This window comes from Tamandua tetradactyla, chromosome 7, assembly GCF_023851605.1.
Source record: "Tamandua tetradactyla isolate mTamTet1 chromosome 7, mTamTet1.pri, whole genome shotgun sequence".
In the NCBI taxonomy this organism is placed as follows: Eukaryota; Metazoa; Chordata; class Mammalia; order Pilosa; family Myrmecophagidae; genus Tamandua; species Tamandua tetradactyla.
This window is the reverse complement of record NC_135333.1, coordinates 74,223,454-74,231,200: the sequence shown is the minus strand read 5'-3', so window position 1 is coordinate 74,231,200 and position 7,747 is coordinate 74,223,454.

The following is a 7,747-nucleotide window of genomic DNA, read 5'->3' as shown; positions in this document are numbered from 1 at the left end:
CTAAAAGGAAGCATCTGAAAGAGTGGAACTGTAACCTGTACCATACTCTGAAATTTGTTCTGAAACTAATTGTTAAAATATACTTTGAGGGCGGGCCGCGGTGGCTTAGCGGGCAAAGTGCTTGCCTGCCATGCCGGAGGACCTCGGTTCGATTCCCGGCCCCAGCCCATGTAAAAAACAAACAAACAAACAAAATACAATAAAACAAGAAAATGTTTAAAGATGTTTCCCTTTCTTCCTTCCTTCCTTCTCTCTGTCTTTCCTTCCCTTCCTCCCTCTCTCTTTAAAAAAAAAAAAATATATATATATATATACTTTGAAATTTATCACTTTTTTGTATATATGTTATATTTCACAATAAAAAATTGAGTGTTAAGTTTTCTCTGGAAACTTCAATTTCTTCCCAGGCTAATTAGATGGTATTGAGTATAAAAGAGAAGGACTGGAAAGAAACTGAAGGGATGAGGAACAGAAAAAAGAGGTTATTTAAATAGTGGAATCGCCAAAGTATAATGCAGCCTGGGGTCATCTTGTATGGAGGCAAACAATAAAACACATGTTTCTGAGTCATCAAAAATTAAAATATATAAATATATGTTCAGTAAGTGAAGGAATTATAATAGTGGTAGAATTCTATCCAAAGAAGACTTCATTGAGGAAAAGAAGTCATTCAGAACTTAAAATGATAATTTCAATTTTCTGATAATTTGGAACACCTAATTTTACTGATATGCACATAAAATGAATTACTTCATTAAACACATTTGTGAATTCCAAAAATGTTGAATTCTAAAAATGCAGAAAATGGGATAAGATTGGGAATTTTGTTAAATATTCTATGTTCTTGTTTTCACTGGGGAAAGAAAATCCAGTAGGGAATCTTAAGAATATGAGTCAGGGAAGATAGTAGGAATATTTTCCTTGAGTTTTTTTATTATTTGATCTGGGGCATATAGGCCTTTCTTTTGAGAAGAAAGAAACACATTCTCTCTTTTACTTACTAAATTCTTCCCCTGAGTGCTAGTTTGAAGCTCTTACGTACCCAAAAAAGGTCATGCTTTTTAGTACATCCCAGTGGATGTGGGAGGAAACTTTTGGTTCAATTGAGATGTGACCCAGCCCATTCAAGGTGTCTTAGTCCCTTTACTGGGGTCTTTTATGAGAGTATAAAGAACAGAGCTTGGAAAGAAATGCCCAGAAATGCTAAGAAAGTATCCACAGAAGCTCAGAGAAAGAGCCACTGAACCGGGAGCTGAAAGCAGTGAATCCTGGGACAGAAGGACTAGCAGTTGTCTGTCATGTGTCCTCCCTCATGTGACAGGGGAGCTCTGATGCCAGCAGCCTTTCCACAGAGAAGTTATCTTCTCTTGATGCCTTAATGTAGAAATTTCCATGGCCTTAGAACTGTACATTTGTAAACTAATAAATGCCCATTGTAAAAGCCAACTCATTTCTGGTATATTGTATTTTGGCAGCTTGGCAAACTGAAACACACTGTTACAGATTTATTTTTAGGCAAAGGTGAGAATAGACTGGCCACCTGAGAGCTTAGCTTTAATGGATGTTAGTTATGGTATTGTGACACAAGAGGAACATCTCTTCTATGATTTGTGTGAAGGAGCAAAGCCCTCACATGACTTTTGGAAGATTAAGAAGTTTATGCAAGGTACCTCATAGGAGCTGCATTTAGATATAGTTTATTTTGACATATTTCATTGCCTGGGGAGAATCTCAGCTGATGGCTTGGGTAAAATCTGGGCTGAGTCTATGGGTGGTTGTGGTTGGGAAGGTTGGGTCATTGGCAAGGTTGAGCCCAGTAGTGGCTTTAGTTTACCCCAAAGGGAGACATGGTCATAAACAGCCAGAACTTGGCATTAGGTAGAAAAGCAAGTTGGAGTCTGAAAGATTATAGTAGACAACTCAATAAAAGCCATAGGTCATACCAGGCACAGGGCTGCTTCCCAAGGTAGATAGATTGCTGCCATTTGAGCTGAACTCCATCAGAGCAATTGTACCTGGTACTCTATCTCTGTTTCTAAAGAGGGAAAAATAGTATAGTTTGTGTTAGAAATAGAGATGACTGTGGGTATATAAGGTCTGCCTAGGTAGTGGTGCTGATGGGCTACTTTCGACATTGCTGACCCAGTCAGTCTAGCCAGTGGCTGGGCATCATATAATATATGGTATAACCAGGTAGAGGCAAAATTCTTTAGAATGCATCATCAAGTTCTTGCCTTTGGTATATAAATACCAGATTGACTTTGGAAAGCCCAAGGACTTCACTTAGATGGGTCAAAAAATGACAAAAGTGCCCTTTAAAAGTAATGTGTTTACATTTGATGTATTCAATCTATTGAATATATTGAGTCATTAAGAGAAGGGATGGATCTCTGAATTAGTTTGCTAAAGCTCCTAGAATGCAATATACCAGAAACAAAATGGCTTTTAAAAAGGGAATTTAATAGTTACAAGTTTGCAGTTCTAAGGCCACGCAAATGTCCAGATTAAAGCATCAATAAGAGGTCACCTTCGCTCAAGAAAGGCTGATGCCGTCTGGAATATCTTCATCAGCTGGGAGGACATGTGGCTGATGTCTGCTAGTCCTTGTTCCCAGTTCTGTTGCTTTCAGCTTCTGATATCAGTGGTCTCATCTCTAAACATCTGTGAGCCTTCACTTAGCTCCTCTGGAACACAACTCCGGGTTCTGGGTTGCTTAGCATCTCATTGGAAGTCACATGGTGATGTCTGCTGGGCTCTGCCCATGTCTAGACATCTGCTTTCTCTCTTGGCACCCCAAGCATCTCCAAACAATCGTGTCTCTGTCAGCATTGAAGCAACTGTTCTCCAAGCATCTGCACTAGAGGTTTCTCCAAAATGTTTCCCCTTTTAAAGAACTATAGTGAACTAATCAAGACCCACCTTGAATGGATGGAGTCACATCTCCATCTAATCAAAAGGCAGCACCCACAGTTGGGCACACCACATCTTTGTGGAGATCATCTAATCAAAAGGGTTTCCATCCTATAATATTGAATCAGGATTAAAGGACATGGCTTTTCTGAGGTACACAACTCTTTCAAACTAACACAGTCTCATAGGATAGCTTAACTTTTCTGGGGCTGAACTTGGTTTCCCATATTCCTAAGCTACTGGTTGTTCCTTTCCTCCAACCAGATGGAGCTATCTTAGAAATATGACCTTAGCAGGCTCCTGTGGGACTTTGGAGAGCCTAAATCTTGTAGGGCCCCCCTAACTTTCCCAGCCTACCCTCTTCCCCAGGTATGGCTTCTCGGCTGTTGATTTGTGTATAGCTCAGATCCCAGCTCATCCCTCTCATTTTGGACTTGGTGATTCTGATGGTCAGATCCCAGCTTTTCTGACCCTATTCCTTCCTCTAGAGCTCTCACAGGGACAGCTAAGACTGGATCCCTCTTCCTTGAGAGTATTTCCTTGTTGGGAGGGAAATAATGGACAGATGTTATTAAGGTAGCTTAAGCTGCCTTCCTGGAGCTTAAGAAATTTGGGGTGGGACAGGGAACAGCTAAGAAGTATACAAATAAGTACCCATTAAGTCAGAATAAAAGTAATCATCTATATATGAGGAAACAATATACTCAGAAATAAGTAGTCAGTCATTCAGTCACTATTTATGAGAGCATACTTTGGGTTAGATGTGCTTTGGAATTTCATTTCTGAGGGTCATAAAAAAGATAGTTATTATGATTTGAATTGTGTCTCCCCAAAAGATATTTTGAAGTCCTAACCCCCAGTACTTCAGAAAGTGACCTAATTAGGAATAGGGTCATCACAGCTGGAATTAATCCAGTTAAGATGAAGCTATGCTAGAGTAGGACAGGCCTCTATTCAGTATGATTGGTGACTTTATCAGAAAAGGAGAAGACAGAGACACAGAGAAAAGCAATCCATGTGACATCAGTGATAGAGATTGAAGTGCTGCAGCTGCAAGCCAAAGAATACCAAGGAATGTTGGCAAACCACCAGAAGCTAGAAGGAGGCAAGGAAGGATTCTTCCCTTTATCTTTCCATTATCCAGAGGAAGAGGACTGATATAACCTGTATCTATTTCTATATATCTATATCTATATCTATTACTACATCTACATCTATATAAATATTATAGGAATTGGCTCATACTCCTCTGGGGATTGGCAAGTCCAGATTCCATAGGGTAGGGTGAAAGTTGGAAACACTGAAGAAGATAAGGTTGAATATCACCAGGAGAAGCCTGCTAGCTAAAGTAGAGGCAGGAATTCCTTCTGACTTCTGAAATCCTCAGTTCTGCCCTTAATACCTCCAAATGTTTGGAAGAGGAGATTCCCCTCATTGTTGAAGGCAATCTCCTCTTTTGATGCAATCAGTTGTAAATGGAATCAGTTGTCTATAGATGCAAATCAACCTACAAAATACCTTCATAGTAGCTTGGCCAACCAGAGACTATAATCTAGCAAAATTGACACAAGAAATTAGCCATCACCCCTTTACAGTTTTCAGAGTGAGTGTGGCCCTGCCAACACCCTGACTGCAGACTTCCTGTCTCCAGAACTGTGAGACAATAAATTTGTTTTAAGCCACCTAGTTTGTAGTACTTTCCTACAATTGCCCTAGAAATTGAAGACAGTATATTTCTTTTTTATGGATGATGTTACATTTATGGAGTATCCCAAAATAGTAGGAAGAACTATGGGAAAATTTTAAGCAATAGCTTCCTGTGAGGTCATACACATCTACCCCTGGTAAAGAACTCTTACGATGAGTGTCTTAGTTATGTCATATGTTTCCAGTTCGTTCCATTTTGTCCTCCTGTACTTCAGAATTGACAGTAGGAAAAGCAGGCATGGAGGTTTCACCAAGGCATCAGCATGATTTATGTGGCATCAGCATGATTTATGTAATTGCAAAATAGACAAATAGAACTTTTTTAAGTGGAAAAATAAAGTTTCTGTTATTAGATGCTAATGGTCTGACTGAATTTAGAACTCCCTGAGATGTTAGGTGTTACTTGGCTTTGGTATTTTGATATGTTGATGGACCAAAAAATGACAAGGACATCCTTTAAAATCCATATATTTACACTAGAATAATTCAATTTAATGAATATTTATTGAGTCATTAAGAGAAAGTCTGAGGTGTAATTGGATCCCTTTACCCTGTTAAATGACAGCAGGTAGAATTTGTAAAAGAAAGAGATTGTTTACAGGGTAGAAAAAGGACTGAATATGGGAATTCAAGCTCTATTTGTATTTAATTTTTCAAGCCCTTGATTGATAATTGCCCCTCAAAGTATTTTTCAGAACTAGTTGGTTTATTACTCTATATGTACCTCATTGAGATTTGTATATCAGGGGCACTTTTTCCCATCACCCTTCCCTGTGAGCCTGAAAGACTAGAAATTCTAGAACATCTTTCATACAACACACAGAAAAAAATGATTGTGTTCCTACTACTTTCCAAGTATTACACTGGAATCTATCATGCATTGTTTCACGCAGTCATTACACAATCACTGAAGGAATTAGGTATTACCACCATTTTACAGACAATTGGCACAGCTAGGAAATGATCTACCCCAACTCCAAAGGCTAAGCTTGTAACCACTAAATTATATGACCCATTTTGTAAAGGCATCATCACCTCAAATTATATTTAAAAAAATATATTTTTATTAAGATATCTTCATGCACCATATAGTCCATCCAAATCAGTGGCTCACAGTATCATCACATAGTTGTGTATTTATCATCATGATCATTTTTAGAACATTTGTATCATTCCAGAAAAAAAGAAAAAGAAAAATAACTTATATCCCATACACCTTTCCCCTCCCTCTCACTGACTGCTAGTATCGCAATGTATTCAAAATTTTTTACTCCTTATCCCTGCCCCCAATTATTTATTTATTTTTGTCCTTATTTTTTTTTTACTCATATGTACATACATTGGGTAAAGGGAGCAGCAGACACGAGGTTCTCACAATCACACGAACACATTGTAAAAGCTATAGAGTTACACAATCATCTTCAAGAATCAAGTTTATTGGAATACAATTCAACAATTTCAGGTACTTCCCTCTAGACACTCCAATACACCATATACTAAAAAGGGGTAGCTATATAATGCATAAGAATAACCTCCAGGATAATCTTTCGACTCTGTTTGAAATCTCTCAGCCACTGAAACTTTATTTTGTTTCATTTCTCTCTTCCCCCTTTTGGTCAAGCAGGCTTTCTCAATCCCATGATGCTGGGTCATCCCCAGGAGTCATATCCCACAGTGCCAGGGAGATTTGTACCCCTGGAAGTCATGTCCCACATAGGGGGGAGAGCAGTGAGTTCACCTGCTGAGGTGGCTTGGAGAGAGAGAGGTCACATCTGAGCCACAAAATGGGTTCTCTTGAGGTGACACAGGCATACTTATAAGTAGGCTTAGCTTTTCCTTTGCAGGAATAAGTTTCATAGCAGTGAAACCCAAGATCAGGGGCTCAGTCTAGTGAATTGGTTGCCTCCACTGCTTGCAACAAATATCAGGAATCCCCCAGATGGGAAGTATAAATATTTCATACTTTCTTGCCAATCTTCTAAGGGGACTTTGCAAATACTTTTTTATTCTCTGCCCAAATTTCTTTGGAATATATTAGGTCATCACACTAACCTGTACAAACCAACAAGCTCTCCTGCCCTATTTAAAATTCAATGTAATTATGGTGTTCAAATAAGCTGACCAAACAAGTTAAATTAGATAATGCACTACCAAAATAAAATTTTTTCATGAATTAAACATCTCTTCCTTTGGTCTTACACAAAAGTTGAAGTTTTAAAATATAGACCATATCATCCTTTACCCTGTATTTTGATTTACCTTAGTCCTATCCAGATCAGCTTCATTCATTTCTCTACTTGAAGTCGGATTACTTTTCCACTTTTTTTTTTTAACAGTTGCTGTATGGGGTTATGCTGACTTTCATAGCTTCAGAGCTCTAACTTTGAGTTTCAGGTGTCACACAAATAACTGAAGTTCCAGGAAACCACCAAGTTATACACAAATGACTCAGCATTTCAGAATTTAGAAAATAGTTACAACTCCAGAATAGATGTGACTGCTTTAAGAGCCTACAATCTAAGTGCCTTTAAAACAGGCCCAAATCTAATAATCCATACTCTCAACTTCAATCATCCGAATTGGTATAAGTAGTCCATATAAGTAAGGCATGATAATATTTGTCTTTTTGTTTCTCACATTTCATTCAACATACTGTCTTTGAGATTCATTCACCTAATTGCGTGCCTTACAACCTCATTCCTTCTTGCAGCCGCTCAGTTGTCTGTTGTATGCATACACTACAGTTCTCCTTTCCATTCCTCAGCAGATGTACCCTTAGACTACCTCCATCCACTGCAAATTTGCTGCCATAAATGTGCAAATATCCATTCATGTATCTTCTGTCAGTTTCTGCAAGTATACACCTAGCAATGGGGTTACAGGATCATATGGCAACCTCAGCCCTAGTCTCCTGTGGAGCCACCCCACTGCCCTTTAGAGGGGCTGCACCACTCTGATTCCCTACCAACAGTGAAAATGTTTCTCCACATTTTCTCAAGCACTTCCATCTCTCTGTTCATTTTTAAACAGTTTTATTCATACATCATGGAGTCCAATCTAAGTAAAAAAAAATCAGTGGTTTCCCATATAATCACATAGCTGTGCCTTTGCCATCACAAGTATTATTAGG